We start from the raw sequence: 22,339 nt of genomic DNA, 5'->3' as shown, positions 1-22,339 counted from the left end.
GGGTTCTAATTCCGACTCCGCCACTTGTCTGCTGTATAACCTTGAGCAAGTCACTTAACTTCTCTGGGCCTCAGTTACCTCATCTGTAAAAATGGGGATTAAAAAATGTGAGCCCCACGTGGGACAATCTGATTATCCTGTATCTATCCCAGCGCTTAGAACAGTGCTCTGCACATAGTAAGGGCTTAAAAAATACCATAATCATTATTATTATTATTTAGTGCAGTGCTCTGAACACAATGGGCACTTAATAAATGCTATTCATTCAATCATATTTATTAAGCATTCACTGTGTGCAGAGTACTAAGCATTTGGGAAAGTACAGTACAACAATAAATAACAATAATAATGATGGCATTTGTTAAGCGCTTATTATGTGCCAAGCACCGTTCTAAGCACTGGGGTAGATACAAGGTACAGGTTGTCCACACATGAGGCTCACTGTCTTAATCCCCATTTTACAGATGAGGTAATCGAGGCACAGAGAAGTTAAGTGAATTGCCCAAAGTCACACAGCTGATAAGTGGCAGAGCAGGGATTAGAACCCGTGACCTAAAGAGTGACAATCCCTGCCCACGATGAGCTACTGATTATTATCCACTATCTTTTCTCTCCCAGCTTTTCCTGGGCAAGGGCTGACATTCTTCAAGTGGGGATCAATTGTCTTCGACAGCATTCCTTAAATAGTGGAATTCTGGAAGCTAGCGGGAAGAAACCTCTGCCTAAACCATTTCTTGTAGAGGAATATCTATCATGCTCTTAAACACCTCCGGGGGAGAGGATTCCCCCTACAGAGTTAATGGCCCCGGTTCTGAAGATGACAATTAAGCTTATTGCGCTGGTAAAGTCTCTCTCTCATCCCGATACTGAATTTCGATTCTTGAATATTTAAGCAAGGTTGAGCAGTGTAAAAACATAACACCAAACCTCCTCTCAGTGACATTCAAACTTTAGGATTTATCTGCTTTGTTTAAAAATAGAAATGATTCACCAATGCTATGGCATTATAAGCCCTTTCTATGCATTAAGCACTGTTCTAAATGCTGGGGTAGGTACTAGTTAATCAGGTTGAACACAGTCCCGGTCGCACATGGGGTTTACAGTCTAAGCAGAGGGGAGAACAGGCACTGAATTTCCATTTTAGAGATGGGAAAACTGAAGCAGAGAGGTTAAGTGACCTATGCAAGGTTCCAGAGCAGGCGAAATTAGGACCCGGGTACTCTGACTCCCAGGCTCATGTTCTTTCCACTAGGCCACACTGATCCTCACTAGGCACCTTTAGATTTGTGTTTTTCCAAAACTCAGATTTATTTGAAATTCGGGGCCAATTTCTAAGCTCTCCTTTTAAAAATCCTCTTAACGGGAAACGGTCTGAGACGGCTTTGCCCATCCAGTTCGTCTGCAGGTTAAGACTTTTAGATCAGGGTCCTTCCCCAGCCTGCGTCACTTCCTTCCCCACTTGAGGAATTGATTTACCTAAGGCTTCTATTTCGATCATCCACAGACACTCTCGTCTGAGAGCCCACTTGATTCAAGAGGGAGAAAGGTTACTCAAGTCAAGAGGCCTTCGAGCAAGTCTCTGCACAGATTTTCAAACTGGGGAATTTACCTGGGATGGTGGGGTTTTATGACTTCTTCCCTGGCTCATTCCCTGTGTGTAAGAGAGAGGGAGAGAGAGGGTGTGAATGTGTGTGTGTGCGTGTGTCCACAAAAATGCCTGTGAGACGAGTGTTTTGGTGGAATTGATTCCAAATTGTGGCTAAATTAGTGAATCACTGACAGATTACCTGGAGCCAGAACAGATTCAATCCAAACATAGCCCACCCTGTTCCTTCTACACATGTGTGCACACATACATACTCTTAGACTCTCCTAGCACTATCAGGACCTAATGGAAAGAGCACGGGCCTAAAACTAAGCAGGCTTGGGTTCAAGTCCCAACTCCACCTGCTGTGAAACCCTGGATAAGTCTCTGGGTCTCCGTTTCCTCAGCATCGAGGCTTAGTGGACAAAGCACGGGCCTGAGAGTCAGAAGGACTTAGGTTCTAATCCCAGCTCTGCCACATGACTGCTGTGTGACCTTAGGCAAGTCACTTAACTTCTCTGTACCTCCTTTACCTCATCTGTAAAATGGGGATGAGTGTGAGCCCCATATGGGACAGGGATTGTGTCCAATTTGATTAACTTGTATCTACCCCAGCACTCAGAACGGTGCTTGGCCCATAGTAAGCACTTAAGTACTTTTGGGGGACAGGATTGTGTCTATATCTTAACATTTTATCTACCCCAGCACTTACAGGATTTTATCAGTGCCATAATTTGTTAAGTCCCTCACCTCTCACTCTCCTTCATGAGAACACAAGTTCCCTTTAGATCCTCCCCAGTGACAGAGAAAAACAAAGCCCAGTGGCTATTCCTGACAAAAACTGGCTGGACATCAATGCTCAGCCATCACATCTGAGTGAAACATATTTTGAACATGATTTCCAAAGGTTTCAAAGTAAATGACCATGTTCCTGAAATGGGACCAAATGTCAGAGGAGATTTCTGGGCCCCTTTAACCATCCTCAGTGAAGTTCACCCCCCTTCATTCATTTCTTCATTCAGTCGTATCTACTGAGTGCTTACTGTGGGCAGAACACTGTACTAAGCCCTTGAGAGAGTACAACAATAAACAAACACATTCTCTGCCCACAGGTCAGTCATCCTCATCTCTTTCTCTTCCTCTACATCGTCAGTTGCCAGAGTTTCTAGAGCAAGTTAAGTTCTAGAGGTGAGGGGTCTTGTATTTATTATTATTTATTACTACTCTTGAGAACCAGCATGGCCTAGGGGAAAGAGCATGGGCCTGGGAGTCAGAAGATCTGGGTTCTAATCCCAGCACCGCTATTTGTCTGCTTTGTGACCTTGGGTAAATCATTTTAACTTTTCTGTGCCTCGGTTCCCTCATCTGCAAAATGGAGCTTCGAAAGCTGTTCTCCCTCCTACTTAGACTGTCTTGTATCTACCCCAGTTCTTAGAACAGTGCTGGGCATGTAGTAATTGCTTAACAAATACCACAATTATTATTATTGTCATTATTATTATAATTCTTTCTGAGTCATCAGATGGGGCGGGGGTTACAGGCTTGGGTTGGGGCCTAGTTGTGGGGGGTGGGGAGGGTTGCCCTATTCCCGAGGGTTTGGACTAAAGCAACAAGTTATTTCTCCAGAGGCTCTTGAGCAACAAAAATTTCTTCTTCCTCTCCGCAGGGCTGATCTAAGGCAACCATTTAGCAATTAAAAAGTCTCTTTGCAGGTAATCAGTCTTCTCTTTTCTCAATTAATCTTTGTCTCATTCTCCTCTCGGTCTCTGGCCCACCTTCACCCATCACCTTTCTTCCCCGAAGAAAACTAGACATTATCTCTTTTTTTTTCCCAGGCAAGTGATTTTCTTGGCAGTCTGAGAACTAGTTCTAATAAACTTGGATTAATATACAAGTCTTTCATTTCCACCTTTAATGTTCAACCCTCTGGATTCACATAATTTCAGGAGCACTTAGTTTCATTTGGAACCATCTTTTGGGAGGGGGCTTGGGGAATGGATCCATGAAACTGTTTAGTCCAACGCCTCGACAGATCAGGTATTTTTTCTGAAAAATAATTTTGTTGCTATGGGAACCACAGTCTATTGTATTCAGATATCAAGCCCTATTAAGTCTCAATCTTCCCATCTAGACCACGGTTTGCCGCGACTCTTCCGCACAATTACACAGCATTACCTGTTACAGATTATGTTGCTTCTCTCCTTCGGTTTTCAAGTACCATGTCTGCTGCCATTTTCATTCAGGATGCAGAAGTTCTGCTTTGTTTAATTATTTTACCCTATCCACTCTTAAATGTCCTTTATGGGCGGTCACCCGAAAGAGACCACGCCTCCCTAAAAACCATTTTTCCGGGTAGCAATTTGCAGACAGTCTCCAATCAATTCATCAATCAATTGCATTTACTGAGTGCTTACTGAGGGCAGACCATTGTACTCAGTGCTTGGGAGAGGACAGTATAACGGAGTTGATAGACATGTTCCCTGCCCAGAAGGAGCTTACAGTCTAGAGGGGGAGAAAGACAATATAAATTACAGACATGTACGTAAGTGCTGTGGGGTGGAGGATAAGGTGAATATCAAAAGCAGCATGGCGTAGTGGACAGAGCACGGGCCTGGGACTCAGGACGTCATGGGTTCTAGTCCCGGCCCCTCCACTTTTCTGCTGTGTGACCTAGGTCAAGTCACTTTACTTCTCTGTGCCTCAGATACTCATCTGTAAAATAGGGATTGAGAATGTGAGCCCCCCATGGGACAGGGACAGTGTCCAACCTGATTTCCTTGTATTTACCCCAGCGCTTAGCACAGTGCCTGGCACATAGTAAGTGCTTAACAAATATCATAATTATTATCATTATTATTATTATTACCATCAAGTGCTTAAGAGGTACAGATCCAAGTGCAGGGGTGACGCAGGAGGGAGAGGGAGTAAGGGAAACGAGGACTTAGCCGAGGGAGCCCTCTTGGAGGAAACGTGATTTTAGGAGCTTTTTGAAGGTGGGGAGAGTGGTGGTCCTTCGGACGTGAAGTGGGAGGGAGTTCCAGGCCAGAGGGAGTCCCTCAAGGCTCAGTTCTGGGTCCCCTTCTATTCTCCATCTAAATGTTGGAGAACTCATTCGCTCCAAAGCCTTCAGCTACAATCTCTGCAGTTGTACCCCAAATGTACCTCTTCAGCCCTGACCTCTCTCCTTCCCTGCGGTCTTGCATTTCCTCCTGTCTTCAGGACATCTTTACTTGGATGTTCCACATGCCCAAAACATGCCCAAAACAGAACTCCTCATCTTCCATCCCACAATCTCTCCCCACTATAGCTTTCCATCACAGAAGACAACACCACGACCCTCCTCATTTCATACCCCACAACCTTGGTATTCACCTTGACTCATCTCTCTCATTCAACCCACACATTCAGTCTGGCACCTAATCAGGTCAGTTCTACCTTCACAAAATCTCTAGAATCCACTCCTTTTCCATCCAAACTGCTACCATGCTGATCCAACCATTTATCCTCCCATTAATAATTACTGCATCAGCTTCCTCGCTGACCTCCTTTCCTCCACACCTTCCCCAGTGCATACTTCACTCTGCTACCCAGATTTTTCTAACAAATTGTTCTATACATATCCCTCTACTCCTTAAAAACCTCCAATGGTTTTTCATTCATCTTCTCATCAAACAGAAAGTCCTCACCATCAGCTTTAAGCCACTCAATCAGCTCTCCCCTCTTCCCTGATCTCTCTCCTCTCCCACTACAACCCAGACTGCACACTTCCCTCCTCTAAAACCAATCTATTTCCTGTGCCTCAGCCTCATCACTCTCACCATCAGTCCTTTTTCCATCATCTCTCTCCTGCCTGAAATTCCCTCCTTCTTCACAGCCACCAGACCACCATCACCTCACCCTTCCTCCACATCTTCAAAGCCCTTCTCAAATAATAACTCTTCTAGGAAGCCTTCCCTGATTAATCTCTCGGCTCCTTTTCCAACTCTCCCCACTTTTTGTATCACCTATACACTTGGGTCTGAATCTGCTAAGTAATAATAATGTATTTGTTAAGCGCTTACTATGTGCAGAGCACTGTTCTAAGCGCTGGGGTAGATCAAGTTGTCCCGTGTGAGGCTCACAGTCTTAATCCCCATTTTACAGATGAGGTAACTGAGGCACAGAGAAGTTAAGTGACTTGCCCACACTCACACACCTGACAAGTGGCAGAGCTGGGATCTTCCCTGATTAATCTCTCATCTCCCCATCCTATTCCCTGCATCAACTGTAAAACTTATGTATTTCAGTCCCTTTCCACTAAGCACTTTGGTACACACTCCACCAAGAACTTGCGGACAGATCTTTACTCAATTGCTTCCCCTACTTATAATGTATTTTAGCTTCTGTCCCCCCCCCCCCCCCCCCCGCTAGATTGTAAATTCCCTGAGGGCAGGAATCATGTTTACTGAATCAATTGTAATCTCCCAGATGGTTAGTACAGTGCTGTGCACATAGTAAGAATCCAAGTACTATTGATTGACTGATGGATTGAGTCTAAGGCCCCACTGCCTAGACAGGAACTGGCTAGAGAAGTCAGGCAGCCTAGTGGAAAGAGCACAGGTCTGGGAGTCGGAAGACCTGGGTTCTAAACCTGGTCCACCACTTGTCCTGGGCAAATCACTTAACTCGTCTGTACCTCAGTCTCTTCATCTGTAAAGGAGAGTGCCCAGGAGATGCAGGCAGAGGCCTTGGACCAGAAAGACGTCGAGACCGCTGCTGCCCCTGAGCAGGGGGAGAGGGGTGGACGGTGAGGTGGGGGAGGCTCCTGCTGAGGGAGATGGGGGCTCCTCTTCAAGTCAGAGAGACAGCATAACTATGTGCCAAGAACCGGGGTAGACACAAGATAATCAGGCCCCAAGTGGGGCTCGAAAGCTAAGTAAGAGGGAGAATGGGTATCGAATGCCCATTTTGCAAATAAGGGAAACTGAGGCACTGAGAAGTTAGCTGACTTGCCCAAGGTCCCACAGCAGGTAAGTGACAGAGCCGGGATTAGAACCCAAGTCCTCTGACTCCCAGGTCCGGGGTCTTTCCCCTAGGCTAAATTCATCTTCTAGACTGTAAGCTCACTGTGGGCAGGGAATGTGTCTTCCAACTCTGTTACCAACTCTCCCAAGTGCTTAGTCCAGTGCTCTGCACATAGTAAGCGCTCAATAAATACAATTGATTAATTGATTGAAGGATTAAGACTTGTGAGTGCCACATGAGACACGGTTTGTGTCCACCCTGATTAGCTTGTGTCTACTCCAGGACTTAGTACAGCACCTGGCACATAGTAAGCGCGTAACAAATACCATTTAAAAAAAAACAATGGAAAGAGCTTGGCAAATGGTATCTAGATATTAGACCCATCTTGAAGGCTGTAGGATGGGGATGAGGAGAAAAGAGACCCCTTTCCAGCTATGCCTATTAAATTATGGAGCAGAGCTTTATGGAAAACTCCTCCCTGGGAGAGTTCAAGACACTGCCCCGGGGGGATCTCAGAGGACCTGGGGTCGGAGATACAGATTCTCCAGGGGCTGGGGGAGAATGAGAAGAGTGGGGAGGCAAACCTGGCCGTCTTCCTGCAACCCTCAGATTTGGGGGCCTGAATCTTTGGGATCCCCTTGACTAAAGTAAAGACAGGTCTCATCCTGAATCCACAGGCCATCTTGTCTGCCCATCTCCCCCCGATTAGACTGTGCGCCCGTCAAAGGGCAGGGACTGTCTCTATCTGTTGCCGATTTGTACATTCCAAGCGCTTAGTACAGTGCTCTGCACATAGTAAGCGCTCAATAAATACTATTGAATGAATGCTTCTGCCTCTCCAGGCTGCAAACTCCTAATGACCTGGCCATGTAATTGTTGCCAAATAGTACATTCCAAGGGCTTAGTAGAGTGCTCTGCACATCGTAAGCACTCAATAAATACTATTGAATGAATGAATGTACTTTAACGAGAAAATTGAAACCATCAGGCTCAATCTCTCTAAAATCTCCTGTGTTCTTCTCCAGTCCCTCCCTCCTCCTGCCCCTCTTCAGGTCTCCCATCTTTTCCAGCAGGATCTCCAGAGGAGATCTCTGATCTCTCAAAAATCCACCCCCCTCCCCGGCACCTCCGACTCCATCCCTTCACATCTTATAGAAACGCTTGCCTCCTCCTCTCTTCCCTACCTGATGGCTATCTTCAACTGTTTACTCTCTAATGAATCCTTCCCCACTGCTTTCAAACATGCTCATGTCTCCCCTATCCTTAAAAAAAAACCCTCCCTTGACCCCATGGCTCTCTCCAGTTAATAACCTCAATTCCCTTTTACCATTCATCTCCAAACTCCTTGAGCAAGTTTTCTTCATTCATTGCCTCTGCTTCCCCTCCTCCAATTTTCTCCTTGATCCCCTCCAATCTGGCTTCCGCCCCTTCACTCCACAGAAACTACCCTCTCAAAGGTCACTAGGGATCTCCTGCTTGACAAATCCAGAGGCCTCTACTCCATCCTAATCTTCCTCGACCTCTCAGCGGCCTTTGAGTCTGTCGACCATCCCCCTCTCCTGGAAACGTTATCCAACCTTGGCTTCATTGCCACTGTCCCCTCTTGGTTCTCCTATCTCTGTGGCCACTCAGTCTCTTTCGTGGGCTCCTCCTCTGTCTCCCACCCTCTAACTTTGGCTATCCCTCAAGACTCAGGTCCGAGTCCCCTCTATTCTCCTTCTACCCCCACTCCTTTGGAGAACTCACTCGCTCCATGGCTTCGGCTACTATGTCTATGTAGATGATTCCCAAATCTACATCTCCAGCCCTGATCTCTCTCCTCCTCTGCAGTCTCAAACTTGATGTATCCAAAAAACAATTCCTCATATTCCCACCCATTCTCCCTAACTTTCTCATCACTGTAGACAGCGACACCATCCTCTCTTCTTCACAGGTCCGTAACCTTGGCATTTTCCTCGATTCATCACTCTCATTCAACTCACACACTTAATCCGCCACCAAATTCAGTTGATCCAACTGTTACAACATCACTAAATGCACCCATTCCTCTCTAACCAGGACTCAACCCACCTTGACTACTGCATCAGGCTCCTTGCTGACACATGCTTAACAAATAACATTTTTAAAAAAACACATTCTACAGAGGGAGACAGACATTTAAATAAATTACAGACAGGTACATAAGTGCTGTGGAGATGCAGTGGGAGGAATAAAGGGTACAAATCCAAGTACAAGAATGATGCTCTGTTCTTCCAAGTCGCTTAACTTCTCTGTGTCAGTTACCTTATCTGTAAAATAAAGATTCATAATAATAATAATTATGGTATTTTTAAGCACTTACTATGTACTATGCGCATTGTATTAAGCACTGGGGTAGAGAGAAGGTAGTCAGGATTTCCCACGTGGGGCTCACAGTCTTAATCCCCATTTTACAGATGAGGTAACTGAGGCACAGAGAAGTTAAATGACTTGCCCAAGGTCACATAGCAGACAAGTGGCAGAGTCAGGATTAGAACCCTTGTCCTCTGGCTCCGAAGCCTGGGCTCTTGCCACTAAACCACACTGCTTCTGAGAGTCCTATGTCGACATAATAAATGATAATAATTATTATGGTATCTGTTAAGGGCTTACTATGTGCCAAGCACTGATCTATGTGCTGGGGCAGATACAAGGTAATCAGATTGTCACACGTGGGGCTCACAGTCTCAATCCCCATTTTACAGAAGAGGGAACTGGGACCCAAAGAAGTGACTTGCTCAAGTTCACACAGCAGACAAATGGTGGAGTTAGGATTAGAACTCATGACCTTCTGACTCCAAGACCTACACTCTATCCACTATACCGTGTTGCTTCTCTAGCGCGCTTCTACCCCAGCGCTGCCCCTCTCAGAATGGCACCTGGAGAGTTTCCAGTACTCCACTAGTCTCAACTTCGGGAGGGAGAGTCAAGCAGAGGCCTACCCGCTCCATTCCTAGCTTGGCCAGTGGCTAGCGAGTGGAAGGCCGTCGGCTACAAGTCGAAACTCCCCCGTGCTGGGCAGCAGCGGCACGGGAGAGAGTCGAGCGCGGAGACTCGAGTTTACCGTGCGGAAGGCGGCGACGGTAAGCCACTTCTGGATTTTTACCAAGAAAACTCCACGGATCCACTACCAGAACGATGGCAGATGGAGAGAGGGGCTTTGTGGGAGAGATGTGTCCACGGAGTCATTACGGGCCGGAGACGGCTCGACAGCATAAAGCAACACACCCCAATGCTTAGCACAGTGATTGGCGCATAGTAAGCAGTTAACAAATACCATTAAAAGAAAAATTACATTCTAAAGGAGGAGACAGACTTTTAAATAAATTAGATAGGTACACGAGTGCTGTGGGGCTGAAGTGGGGTGAATAAAGGGTACAAATCCAAGTGGAAGGATGGGGCTTCGACACTCCTTGTCATCACAAAGCCAGGAGGAGGAAGCTGTGGGGGTCCCTGAGGACAGATGCGGGGGCAGCCGCCCCAAGGCCCAGAGACGGCAGCTGCAACCAGAACCGGCGTCTCTCTCTGCCTCACTGATTCTTCCAGAAGTCCAGACCTGGAAACACAGCCAGTACATCCTGCCCGCTGTTCATTTAAAATCGAATTAAACGAACTCGGGACTGCCGAAACCTCGCCCGAGGAAGCCGTGCTACACAGACAACAAGAGGCTGATTGTCATCCGCGATGGCAGGATGTAAAGTTTGAGCAGCTGGAGAACCAAGTCAACCAGGCCAGAGATAATGGCCGCTTACATCTGAGCTGAACAGCAAAATCAGATGATTGTGCTTTGATTTTGTGAGACTCTCTTCTTCCAAACACACACACACACACTCTCTCTGTTAGTGACCTAGAGAAAAACACCGACTGATAAGAAAGTTGAGAAGCTTCCCAGAGAAGCAGTGTGGCTCAGTGGAAAGAGCACGGGCTTGGGAGTCACAGGACGTGGTTTCTGATCCCGGCTCCACCACTTTGGGCAAGCCACTTTACTTCTTTGTGCCTCAGTTCCCTCATCTGTAAATGGAGATTAAGACCGTGAGCCCCATGTGGGACAACCTGATTACCTTGTATCTACCTCAACGCTTAGAACAGAGCGTGGCACATAGTAAACGCTTAATAAATAGAGAAGCAGCGTGGCTCAGTGGAAAGAGCACGGGCTTTGGAGTCAGGGCTCATGAGTTCGAATCCCAGCTCTGCCACTTGTCGGCTGTGTGACTGTGGGCAAGTCACTTAACTTCTCTGTGCCTCAGTTCCCTCATCTGTAAAATGGGGATTAAGACTGTGAGCCCCACGTGGGACAACCTGATTCCCCTATGTCTACCCCAGCGCTTAGAACAGTGCTCGGCACATAGTAAGCGCTTAACAAATACCAACATTATTATTATTATTATTACGTGAAGCAGGAGGGAGTCCAGGCAGAAGGGGAGGACGTGTGTTAAAAAGTGGTCATCTGGAGAAGAGACTTGAGAGGAACGATGTATGCAAGCTGGTGTGCAGTAGGAGAAGACAGTGATTTAGAAGGAAACGGCGGATTGAAAGACTACAGTCCGTCAGCTGTCCAGGATGGCTTGGGTTCGGTCCTGCCTGAAGACAGCGTCTAATCCAGAGCTTAGAACAGTGCTCTGCACGTAGTAAGTGCTTAACAAATACCAACATTATTATGGATAGAGCCCGGGCCTGCCAGTCGGAAAGACCTGGGTTCTAATCCCAGCTCTGCCACTTGTCTGCTTTATGACATTGGGCAAGTCACTTCAGGTCCTTCTAGACTGTAAGCTCATTTTGGGCAGGGAATGTGTCTGCTAATACTAATGTATTCATTCATTCATTAAATAATATTTATTGAGCAGTTACTGTGTGCAGAGCACTGTATTAAATACTTGGAAAGTACAGTTCAGCAGCAAATAGAGACAATCCCTGTCCACAAGGAACTCAGAGTCTATAAGGGGGGAGACAGGGATCAAAACAAGTAAATAGGCATCAATATCAATAAATAGAATTATAGATTTATACTCATTAATATAAATAAATAGAATTATAAATATGTACATAGATACACAAGTTCCATGAGGGGGGTGGGGGGGAGAGCAAAGGGAGCGAGTCAGGGCGATGGGGAGGGCAGCCCCAAGCATTTAGAAGAGTGCTCTGCACATAGTAAGCACTCAACAGATACAATCGATTAATTGATTAACTTCTCGGTGCCTCGGTTCCTTCATCTGTAAAATGGGGATTAAGATGGTGAGCCCCACTTGGAACGGTGAATGTGTCCAACCTGATCGTCTTGTATCTACCCCCATTGCTTAGTAGAGTGTCTGGCACATAGTAAACGCTTAAAAAATACTGTTAAAAAAACCCGATTTAGATACTAGGAAGCATCAGGACAGAACTCTCAATTCTTCCTTTTAGTTTGCCCTAATATTGTTATCTGCTCACCTCCTTACTCTCTGAGTAGAATCTGTTTCAAAGAGCCTATATAGAGATGCAGCAGTGTCCTTGGGCAGAAATGGAAATTGGTATTCAGACGAAGACTTTAGTGACAAAAAAAAGAACAAAACAAAAAGATACAGCACAGGTCTGAGAGTCAGAAGGACCTGGGTTCTAATCCCGGCTCCACCTCTTGTCTGCTGTGTGATCTCAGACAAGTTCCTTCCCTGAGCCTCAGTTACCTCGTCTGTAAAATGGGGATTAAGACTGTGAGCCTGATGAGGGACAGGGACTGTGTGTCTAACTGATCTGCTAGTATTCCCCTACAGTGGCTGGCACATAGTAAGCGCTTAATAATAATAATAGTAATGTTGGTATTTGTTAAGCGCTTACTATGTGCAGAGCACTGTTCTAAGCGCTGGGGGTGATACAGGGTCATCAGGTTGTCCCACATGAAGCTCACAGTCTTAATCCCCATTTTACAGATGAGGTAACTGAGGCACAGAGAAGTGAAGTGCCTTGCCCACAGTCACACAGCTGACAAGTGGCAAAGCCAGGATTCAAACCCATGACCTCTGACTCCCAAGCCCGTGCTCTTTCCACTGAGCCCCGCTGCTTAACAAATATCACAATAATTTTTAGGTGTTCATCCTCTTTTTCCCTCAGTAATCGTCAGCCACTCTTACCTTAATTATAATATTAGCCAAGGAACCAGTCGGTCTCTCTGAGCAATGATATCCTAAATGCAACAGAGATATTGCAAGAGACACCATACAGTTAAACTATCAATCATATTTATTGAGTGCTTACTGTTCTCAGAGCACTGCACTAAACGTTTGGGAGAGTACGATATGACAGAGTTGGTATACTATCTTGGTTGGTATACTTGATTCTATTTATTTGCTACTGTTTTAATGAGATATTCATCCCCTCGATTCTATTTTTTGCCACTGTTCTTGTCTGTCCGTCTTCCCTGATTAGACCGTAAGCCCGTCAAAGGGCAGGGTCTGTCTCTATCTGTTACCGATTTGTACATTCCAAGAGCTTAATACAGTGCTCTGCACATAGTAAGTGCTCAATAAATACCATTGAATGAATATACAGTGTCCTCCCTGTCCATAATGAGCTTACAGTGAAGACGACTAGACAAACTTGTCTTATGCGGTCGAGTCGTCTCCGACCCATAGTGACGCTACGGACACAATTGTCCCACAACGCCCCACCTCCATCTCCAATCATTCTGGCAGTGGATCCAGAGAGTTTTCTTGGTAAAAATCCAGAAGCGGTTTACCATCGCCTCCTTCCGCGTAGTCAACTTGAATTTCCACCCTCGACTCTCTCCCGTGCCGCTGCTGCCCAGCACAGGGGAGCTTTGACTCGTAGCCGACGGCCTTCCACTCGCTAGCCACTGGCCAAGCTAGGAATGGAACGGACAGGCCTCTGCTTGACACTCCCTCCCGTAGACGAGACTGGTAGAGGACTGGAAACTCTCCAGGCGTGACCCTGAGAGGCTAGACAAACTGGATGGAGAAAATACAATTAATTCAAAAAAATACCATCCTACACCCTGGGGAAATATCCAATTGTAAGATTCAAATTTTCTAAAGGATCACGTTCATATTATTTTTCCCACATGTGCCTGCCCTTATATTTCATAATAATAATAATAATGTTGGTATTTGTTAAGTGCTTACTACGTGCAGAGCACTGTTCTAAGCGCTGGGGGAGATACAGGGTGAACAGGTTGTCCCACGTGAGGCTCACGGTCTTCATCCCCATTTTACAGATGAGGGAACTGAGGCACAGAGAAGTTAAGTGATTTGCCCACAGTCACACAGCTGACAAGTGGCAGAGTTGGGATTCCCTCCCAAGCCTGGACTCTTGCCACTGGGCCACTGAAATTTCTTTTGGAGTGATAAAATGTGATATATGTTTAAATAAAAAATTTAACAGGGATTGTCTCTATCTGTTGCCGAATTGTACATTCCAAGAGCTTAGTGCAGTGCTCTGCACATAGTAAGCGCTCAATAAATGCTATTGAATGAATGAACTTTATTGTTTAGAAGGTAGCTTGAGATAATAATAATAATGATGTTGGTATTTGGTCAGCGCTTACTATGTGCAGAGCACTGTTCTAAGCGCTGGGGTAGATACAGGGTAATCAGGTTGTCCCACGTGAGGCTCACAGTTAATCCCCATTGTACAGATGAGGTAACTGAGGCACAGAGGAGTTAAGTGAGACTTGCCCGCAGTCACACGGCTGACGAGTGGCAGAGCCGGGAGTCGAACTCATGACTCCTGACTCCGAAGCCCAGGCTCTTTTCCACTGAGCCACGCTGATGATTTATCAGCTGTTGTACATTATTATTCTGCTGGGCTTGGCGACAGACTGGGATTATTTTCTGTTTTGTTTTTTAATGGTATTTCATTCATTCATTCATTCAATCATATTTATTGAGTGCTTACCATGTGCAGGGCACTGTGCTTGTGCTTGAAATGTACAGTTCGGCAACAGAGACAATCCCTGCCCAATAACTGGCTCACAGTCTAAACGGGGGAGACGGACAGCAAAACAAAACAGAACATAAAACAAGCAGTCTGACGACAAAACAACCGCTTACCACTGTACTATGAACTGAGGTAGTTACAAGCTAATCAAGTTGGACACGGTCCATGTCCCACATGGGGCTCAGTTTTAATTCCCATTTTAGTGATAATAACAACTATGGGATTTGTTAAATGCTTACTAGGTGCCCATCACTGTTCTAAGCCCCGGGGTAGATAGAAGGTAATCAGGTTGTCCCACGTGGGGCTCACAACCTTAATCCCCATCTTACATATGAGATAACTGAGGCACAGAGAAGTTAAGCGCCTTGCCCCAGATCACACAGCAGACAAGTGGTGGAGCCAGGATTAGAACCCAGGTCCTCTGACTCCTAAACCCATGCTCTTTCCACTAAGCCACGCTGCTGCTGAGGCACAGAAAAGTTAGGCGACTTGCCCAAGGTTACGCAGCTGGCAAGTAGTGGAGCCACGATTAGAACTAGGTCTTTCTGACTCCGAGGCCTGTACTCTATCCACCAGGCCACACTGCTTCTCGTTATTCACTTAGAAAATAACATCTTCTTACCAAATGGCCGTCTGGACTTACAAAATTTTCAAAGTCCAAATTATAGACATTACTTGGAATAATAATAACTGTGGTATCTGTTAAGCCCACAATCAGGATGGTACCTGGAGAGTTTCCAGTCTTCTACCGGTCTCGGCTACGGGAGGGAGGGTCGAGCAGAGGCCTGTCTATTCCATTCCCAGCTTGGCCAGTGGCTAGCGAGTGGAAGGCCACCTGCTACAAGTCAAAACTCACCCGTGCTGGGCAGCAGCGGCAAGGGAGAGAGTCGAGGGTGGAAATTCAAGTTGACTACGCGGAAGGAGGCGACGGTAAACCACTTTCGTGTTTTTAATGAGGAAACTCTCTGGATCCACTACCTTAACGATTGCAGATGGAGGTGGGGCATCTCTATGGGTCGGAAACGACTTGACAGCATAAGACAAAACAAGATTTGTTTTGGCTTGGCTTGGCTCGGCTTCACGGACTCCGTCCTCTCCCGGTTCTCCTCTTACCTCTCTGGCCGGTCATTCTCGCTCTCCTTCGCCGGCGCCTCCTCCCCCTCCCATCCTTTAACTGTTGGAGTTCCTCAAGGGTCAGTTCTCGGCCCTCTTCTGTTCTCCATTTACACTCACTCCCTCGGTGAACTCATTCGCTCTCACGGCTTCGACTACCGTCTCTACGCAGATGACACGCAGATCTACATCTCCGCCCCTGTCCTCTCCCCCTCCCTTCAGGCTCGCGTCTCCTCCCGCCTCCGGGACGTCTCCACCTGGATGTCGGCCCGCCACCTAAAACTCAACGTGAACAAGACCGAGCTCCTCATCTTCCCTCCCAAACCCGGTCCTCTCCCAGACTTCTCTATCACCGTGGATGGCACGACCATCCTTCCCGTCTCTCGGGCCCGCGATCTCGGTGTCATCCTTGACTCGTCTCTCTCGTTCACCCCACGCATCCTTATCCGTTACCGAGACCTGCCGGTCTCACCTTTACTATATCGCCAAGATCCGCCCTTTCCTCTCCACCCAAACGGCTACCTTACTGTTATGGGCTCTCGTTATATCCCGGCTAGACTACTGTGTCGGCCTTCTCTCTGACCTCCCTTCCTCCTCTCTCGCCCCGCTCCGGTCTATTCTTCACTCCGCTGCCCGGCTCATCTTCCTGCAGAAACGATCTGGGCCTGTCACTCCCCTTCTTAAACAACTCCAGTGGTTGCCTATCGACCTCCGCTCCAAACAGAAACTCCTCACTCTAGGCTTCGAGGCTCTCCGTCACCTTGCCCCTTCCTACCTCTCCTCCCTTCTCTCTTTCTACTGCCCACCCCACACGCTCCGCTCCTCCGCCGCCCACCTCCTCACCCTCCCTCGGTCTTGCCTATCCCGCCGTCGACGCCCGGGCCTCCCGCGGTTCCGGAACGCCCTCCCTCCTCACCTCCACCAAACTGATTCTCTTCCCCTCTTTAAAACCCTACTTAAAACTCACCTCCTCCAAGAGGCCTTCCCAGACTGAGCTCCCCTTCTCCCTCTACTCCCTCTACCGCCCCCCTTCACCTCTCTGCAGCTTAACCCTCGTTCCCCCCATCTCCTTCTGCTCCTCCCCCTCTCCCTTGCCCTCCCCTCAGCACTGTACTCGTCCGCTCAACTGTATATATTTTCATTACCCTATTTATTTTGTTAATGAAATGTACATCGCCTCGATTCTATTTAGTTGCCATTGTTTTTACGAGATGTTCTTCCCCTCGACTCTATTTATTGCCATCGTTCTTGTCTGTCCATCTCCCTCAATTAGACCGTAAGCCCGTCAAAGGCAGGGACTGTCTCTATCTGTTGCCGACTTGTTCATTCCAAGCGCTTAGTACAGTGCTCTGCACATAGTAAGCGCTCAATAAATTCTATTGAATGAAAAGATTTCTTAAGCGCTTACTATGTGGTGGGCACTGTACTAAGTGCTGGGGTAGACACAAGCAAACGGGGTTGGACAGAGTCCCTGTCCCCCATAGTGCTCACGGTCTCAATCCTCATTTTACAGATGAGGTAACTGAGGCCCAGAGAGGTGAAGTGACTTGCCCAAGGTCACATAGCAGACAAATGGGTTTGTGGGCATGCCCCATTGAATGGGGGGGGTGGGTACCCCCTCATAGGCCATCTTTATGACAACTCGACCTGGTTCAAGGCAACGGGAGTCCCTCATCCCTGCACCACCTGCCCTGTCGCGGAACCAGAAAATGCCACCACGTACCTTATGAACTTGTCCCCGGCGACGGGTGACACCACCCCGCACGCTCCGCTCCTCCGCCGCCCACCTCCTCACCGTCCCCCGTTCTCGCCCATCCCGCCGTCGACCCCCGGGCCACGTCCTCCCGCGGTCCTGGAACGCCCTCCCTCCTCACCTCCGCCAAACTCATTCTCTTCCTCTCTTCAAAGCCCTACTGAGAGCTCACCTCCTCCAAGAGGCCTTCCCAGACTGAGCTGCCCCTTTTCCCTCTGCTCCCTCTCTGCCCCCCCTTCACCTCCCCTCAGCTAAGCCCCCTTTTCCCCCTCTTTCCCTCTGCTCCTCCCCCTCTCCCTTCCCCTCAGCACTGTGCTCATCCGTTCGTTTGTATATATTTTTTATTACCCTATTTATTTAGTTAATGAGATGTCCATCACCTCGATTCTATTTATTGCTATTGTTTCAATGAGATGTACATCCCCTCGATTCCATTTATTGCTATTGTTTTTGTCTGTCCGTCTCCCCCGATTAGACCGTAAGCCCGTCAGTGGGCAGGGACTGTCTCTATCTGTTGCCGATTTGTCCATTCCAAGCGCTTAGTACAGTGCTCTGCACTTAGTAAACGCTCAATAAATACTATTGAATGAAATGGCAGAGCAGGGATTAGAACTCATAACCTTCTGACTCCCGAGCCCGGGCGCAATGCACTACACCATGCTGCTCCTCACCTTGGCGACAAGCGGTTCTCCCACGGCCACTGATGTCCGATGGCAGCAGGTGAGATTAGAGAAGGTAGACTAAAGTTTTTGGCAGCAGAGAGGAGTGTTCAACATGGGAATGAGTGAATTCATGACCATGGGCTGCCTTCGACTTCTGCGTAAATCAATCAGTGGTAGTATAATTCGACGTCACGACGAGCGGCATGAAGCAGCGTGGCTCAGTGGAAAGAGCCCGGGCTTGGGAGCCAGAGGTCATGGGTTCGAATCCCGGCCCCGCCCCTCGTCAGCTGCGTGACCGTGGGCAAGTCACTTCACTTCTCTGTGCCTCGGTTACCTCATCTGTAAAATGGGGATTAACTGTGAGCCTCAAGTGGGACAACCTGATTACCCTGTATCGATCCCAGCGCTTAGAACAGTGCTCTGCACATAGTAAGCGCTTAACAAATACCAACATCATTATAGACGGACCTGGATTTTAATCCCGGCTCTGCCTATCTGCTGTGTGACCTTAGGCAAGTCACTTCACCTCTCGGAGCCTCAGTTACCTCATCTGTAAAATGGGGATTAAAACGGTCGGCCCCATGTGCGAGAGGGACTGCGTCCAACCCAATTTGCTTGTAATAATGTGCGTATTTGTTAAGCGCTTACTATGTGCAGAGCACTATTCTAAGCGCTGGGGTAGATACAGGGTAATCAGGATGTCCCAAGTGAGGCTCACAGTCTTCATCCCCATTTTACAGATGAGGGAACTGAGGCACAGAGAAGTGAAGTGACTGGCCCACAGTCACACAGCCGACAAATGGCAGGGCCAGAATTCGAACCCATGACCGCTGACTCCAAAGCCCGGGCTCTTTCCACTGAGCCCCGCTGCTTCCCACCCCAGTGCTTTGTACAGCGCCTGGCACATAGTAAACGCTTAAAAAACAAAATTATCTGTTCTCCCTCCTTAGACTGTGATATCTAGTATCTATGCCAGTGCTCAGTACAGCATTTAGCACATAGTAGACACTTATATACAAATGGAGAAGCAGCATGGCCTACTGAAAAGAACACGGGCCTAGGAAATAATAATTACGATATTTGTTAAGCGCTCACTATGTGCCGGGCACTGTTCTAAGCACTGGGATATTTACAAGGTATTCGAGTTGGACACAATCCCTGGCCCACGTGGGGCTCACAGTCTTTATCCCCATTTTACAGATGAAGGACCTGAGGCACAGAGAGGTGAAGTGATTTGCCCAAGGTCACACAGATGATCAGAACCCATGATCTTCTGACTCCCAGACGCACGCTCGATCCACTAGGCCACGCTGCTCCTCTAGGAAAGAGAGGAAGGGCCCGGAAATCAAAGTACCTGGGTTCTAATTCCGGCTCTACCACTGTCTGTTGTGTGACCTCGGGCAAGTCACTTCTCTGTGCCTCACTTACCTCATCTGTAAAATGGGAATTAAAACTGTGAGCCCCAATGTGTCTGTTATATTGTACTTCCTCAAGCGCTTAGTACCGTGCTCTGAACAGTAGGCGCTCAATAAATACGATTGTATTAATTCATTCAATAGTATTTATTGAGCGCTTACTATGTGCAGAGCACTGTACTAAGCGCTTGGGATGAACAAGTCGGCAACAGATAGAGACAGTCCCTGCCGTTTGACGGGCTTACAGTCTAATCGGGGGAGACGGACAGACGAGAACAATGGCACTAAACAGCGTCAAGGGGAAGAACATCTCGTAAAAACCGATGGCAACTAAATAGAATCAAGGCGATGTACAATTCATTAACAAAATAAATAAGGTAACGAAGATATATACAGTTGAGCGGACGGGTACAGTGCTGTGGGGATGGGAAGGGAGAGGTGGAGGAGCAGAGGGAAAAGGGGAAAATGAGGCTTTAGCTGCGGAGAGGTAAAGGGGGGATGGCAGAGGGAGTAGAGGGGGAAGAGGAGCTCAGTCTGGGAAGGCCTCTTGGAGGAGGTGATTTTTAAGTAAGGTTTTGAAGAGGGAAAGAGAATCAGTTTGGCGGAGGTGAGGAGGGAGAGCGTTCCAGGACCGCAGGAGGACGTGACCCAGGGGTCGACGGCGGGATAGGCGAGACCGAGGGACGGCGAGGAGGTGGGCGGCAGAGGAGCGGAGCGTGCGGGGTGGGCGGTAGAAAGAGAGAAGGGAGGAGAGGTAGGAAGGGGCAAGGTGATGGAGAGCCTTGAAGCCTAGAGTGAGGAGTTTTTGTTTGGAGCGGAGGTCGATAGGCAACCACTGGAGTTGTTTAAGAAGGGGAGTGACAGGCCCAGATCGTTTCTGCAGGAAGATGAGCCGGGCAGCGGAGTGAAGAATAGACCGGAGCGGGGCGAGAGAGGAGGAAGGGAGGTCAGAGAGAAGGCTGACACAGTAGTCTAGCCGGGATATAACGAGAGCCCGTAACAGTAAGGTAGCCGTTTGGGTGGAGAGGAAAGGGCGGATCTTGGCGATATTGTAGAGGTGAAACCGGCAGGTCTTGGTAACGGATAGGATGTGTGGGGTGAACGAGAGGGACGAGTCAAGGATGACACCGAGATTGCGGGCCTGCGGGACGGGAAGGATGGTCGTGCCATCCACGGTGACGGAGAGTCTGGGAGCGGACCGGGCTTGGGAGGGAAGATGAGGAGCTCAGTCTTGCTCATGTTGAGTTTTAGGTGGCGGGCAGACATCCAGGTGGAGACGTCCCGGAGGCAGGAGGAGATGCGAGCCTGAAGGGAGGGGGAGAGGACAGGGGCGGAGATGTAGATCTGCGTGTCATCTGCGTAGAGATGGTAGTCAAAGCCGTGAGAGCGGATGAGTTCGCCGAGGGAGTGAGTGTAAATGGAGAACAGAAGAGGGCCAAGAACTGACCCTTGAGGAACTCCAACAGTTAAAGGATGGGAGGGGGAGGAGGCTCCAGCGTAGGAGACCGAGAATGATCGGCCAGAGAGGTAAGAGGAGAACCAGGAGAGGACAGAGTCCGTGAAGCCAAGGTGAGATAAGGTACGGAGGAGGAGGGGATGGTCGACAGTGTCAAAGGCAGCAGAGAGGTCAAGGAGGATCAGAATGGAGTAGGAGCCATTGGATTTGGCAAGAAGGAGGTCATGGGTGACCTTAGAGAGAGCAGTCTCGGTAGAGTGGAGGGGACGGAAGCCAGATTGGAGGGGGTCTAGGAGAGAATGGGAGTTAAGGAATTCTAGGCATCGATTGTAGACGACTCGTTCTAAGATTTTGGATTAATGAATTGACAGGGACTGTGTCGAACTTGCTTATCTTGTTTTTACCCTAGTGCTTTGTACAATGTCTGGCACATAGGAAGTGCTTAAGAAAAGCCATTCTCTGTGCCTCAGGTCCTTCATCTGTAAATAATCTTGATTCTATTTATTGCCATTGTTCTTGTCTGTCCGTCTCTCCCAGTTAATAATAATGATAATCTTGGTATTTGTTAAGCGCTTACTATATGCAGAGCACTGTTCTAAGCGCCGGGGTAGACACAGGGGAATCAGGTTGTCCCATGTGGGGCTCACAGTCTTCATCCCCATTTTACAGATGAGGGAACTGAGGCACAGAGAAGTTAAGTGACTTGCCCACAGTCACACAGCAGACAAGTGGCAGATCTGGGATTCGAACTCATGACCTCTGACTCCAAAGCCCATGCTCTTTCCACTGAGCCACACTGATTAGACTGTAAGCCCGTCAAAGGGCAGGGACTGTCTCTATCTGTTACCGATTTGTACATTCCAAGCGCTTAGTACAGTGCTCTGCACATAGTAATAGACTACTATTATTGCAATGCTTCCTGTCATCCCCTCTTCTCACACTGATAAATTTTTTACCTTTTATTTTCTGCTTCTTCCCTTCCTTCTCTGCTACACCTTACCCCTGCATCCTGCTGTTCTGACTTGCACCTACTTGTCTGAAGCTCTTAATAATAACAATAATGATAGTATTTATTAATGATAATAATAATAATGTTGGTATTTTTTAAGGGCTATGTGCAGAGCACTGTTCTAAGCACTGGGGTAGACACAGGGTAATCAGGTTGTCCCACGTGAGGCTCACGGTTAATCCCCACTTTACAGATGAGGTAACTGAGGCACGGAGAAGTTAAGGGACTTGCTCACAGTCACACAGCTGACGAGTGGCAGACCGGGAGTCGAACCCATGACCTCTGCTGACTCCCAAGCCCGGGCTCTTTCCACTGAGCATTTACTATGTGCCAAGCACGCGGGACAACCTGAGGACTCTGGATCTCGCCCAGCGGTTAGAACAATGCTCTGCACATAG

This window comes from Ornithorhynchus anatinus, chromosome 11 (assembly GCF_004115215.2).
Source record: "Ornithorhynchus anatinus isolate Pmale09 chromosome 11, mOrnAna1.pri.v4, whole genome shotgun sequence".
Classification (NCBI taxonomy): Eukaryota; Metazoa; Chordata; class Mammalia; order Monotremata; family Ornithorhynchidae; genus Ornithorhynchus; species Ornithorhynchus anatinus.
Note: the sequence above shows the minus strand (reverse complement) of the source record.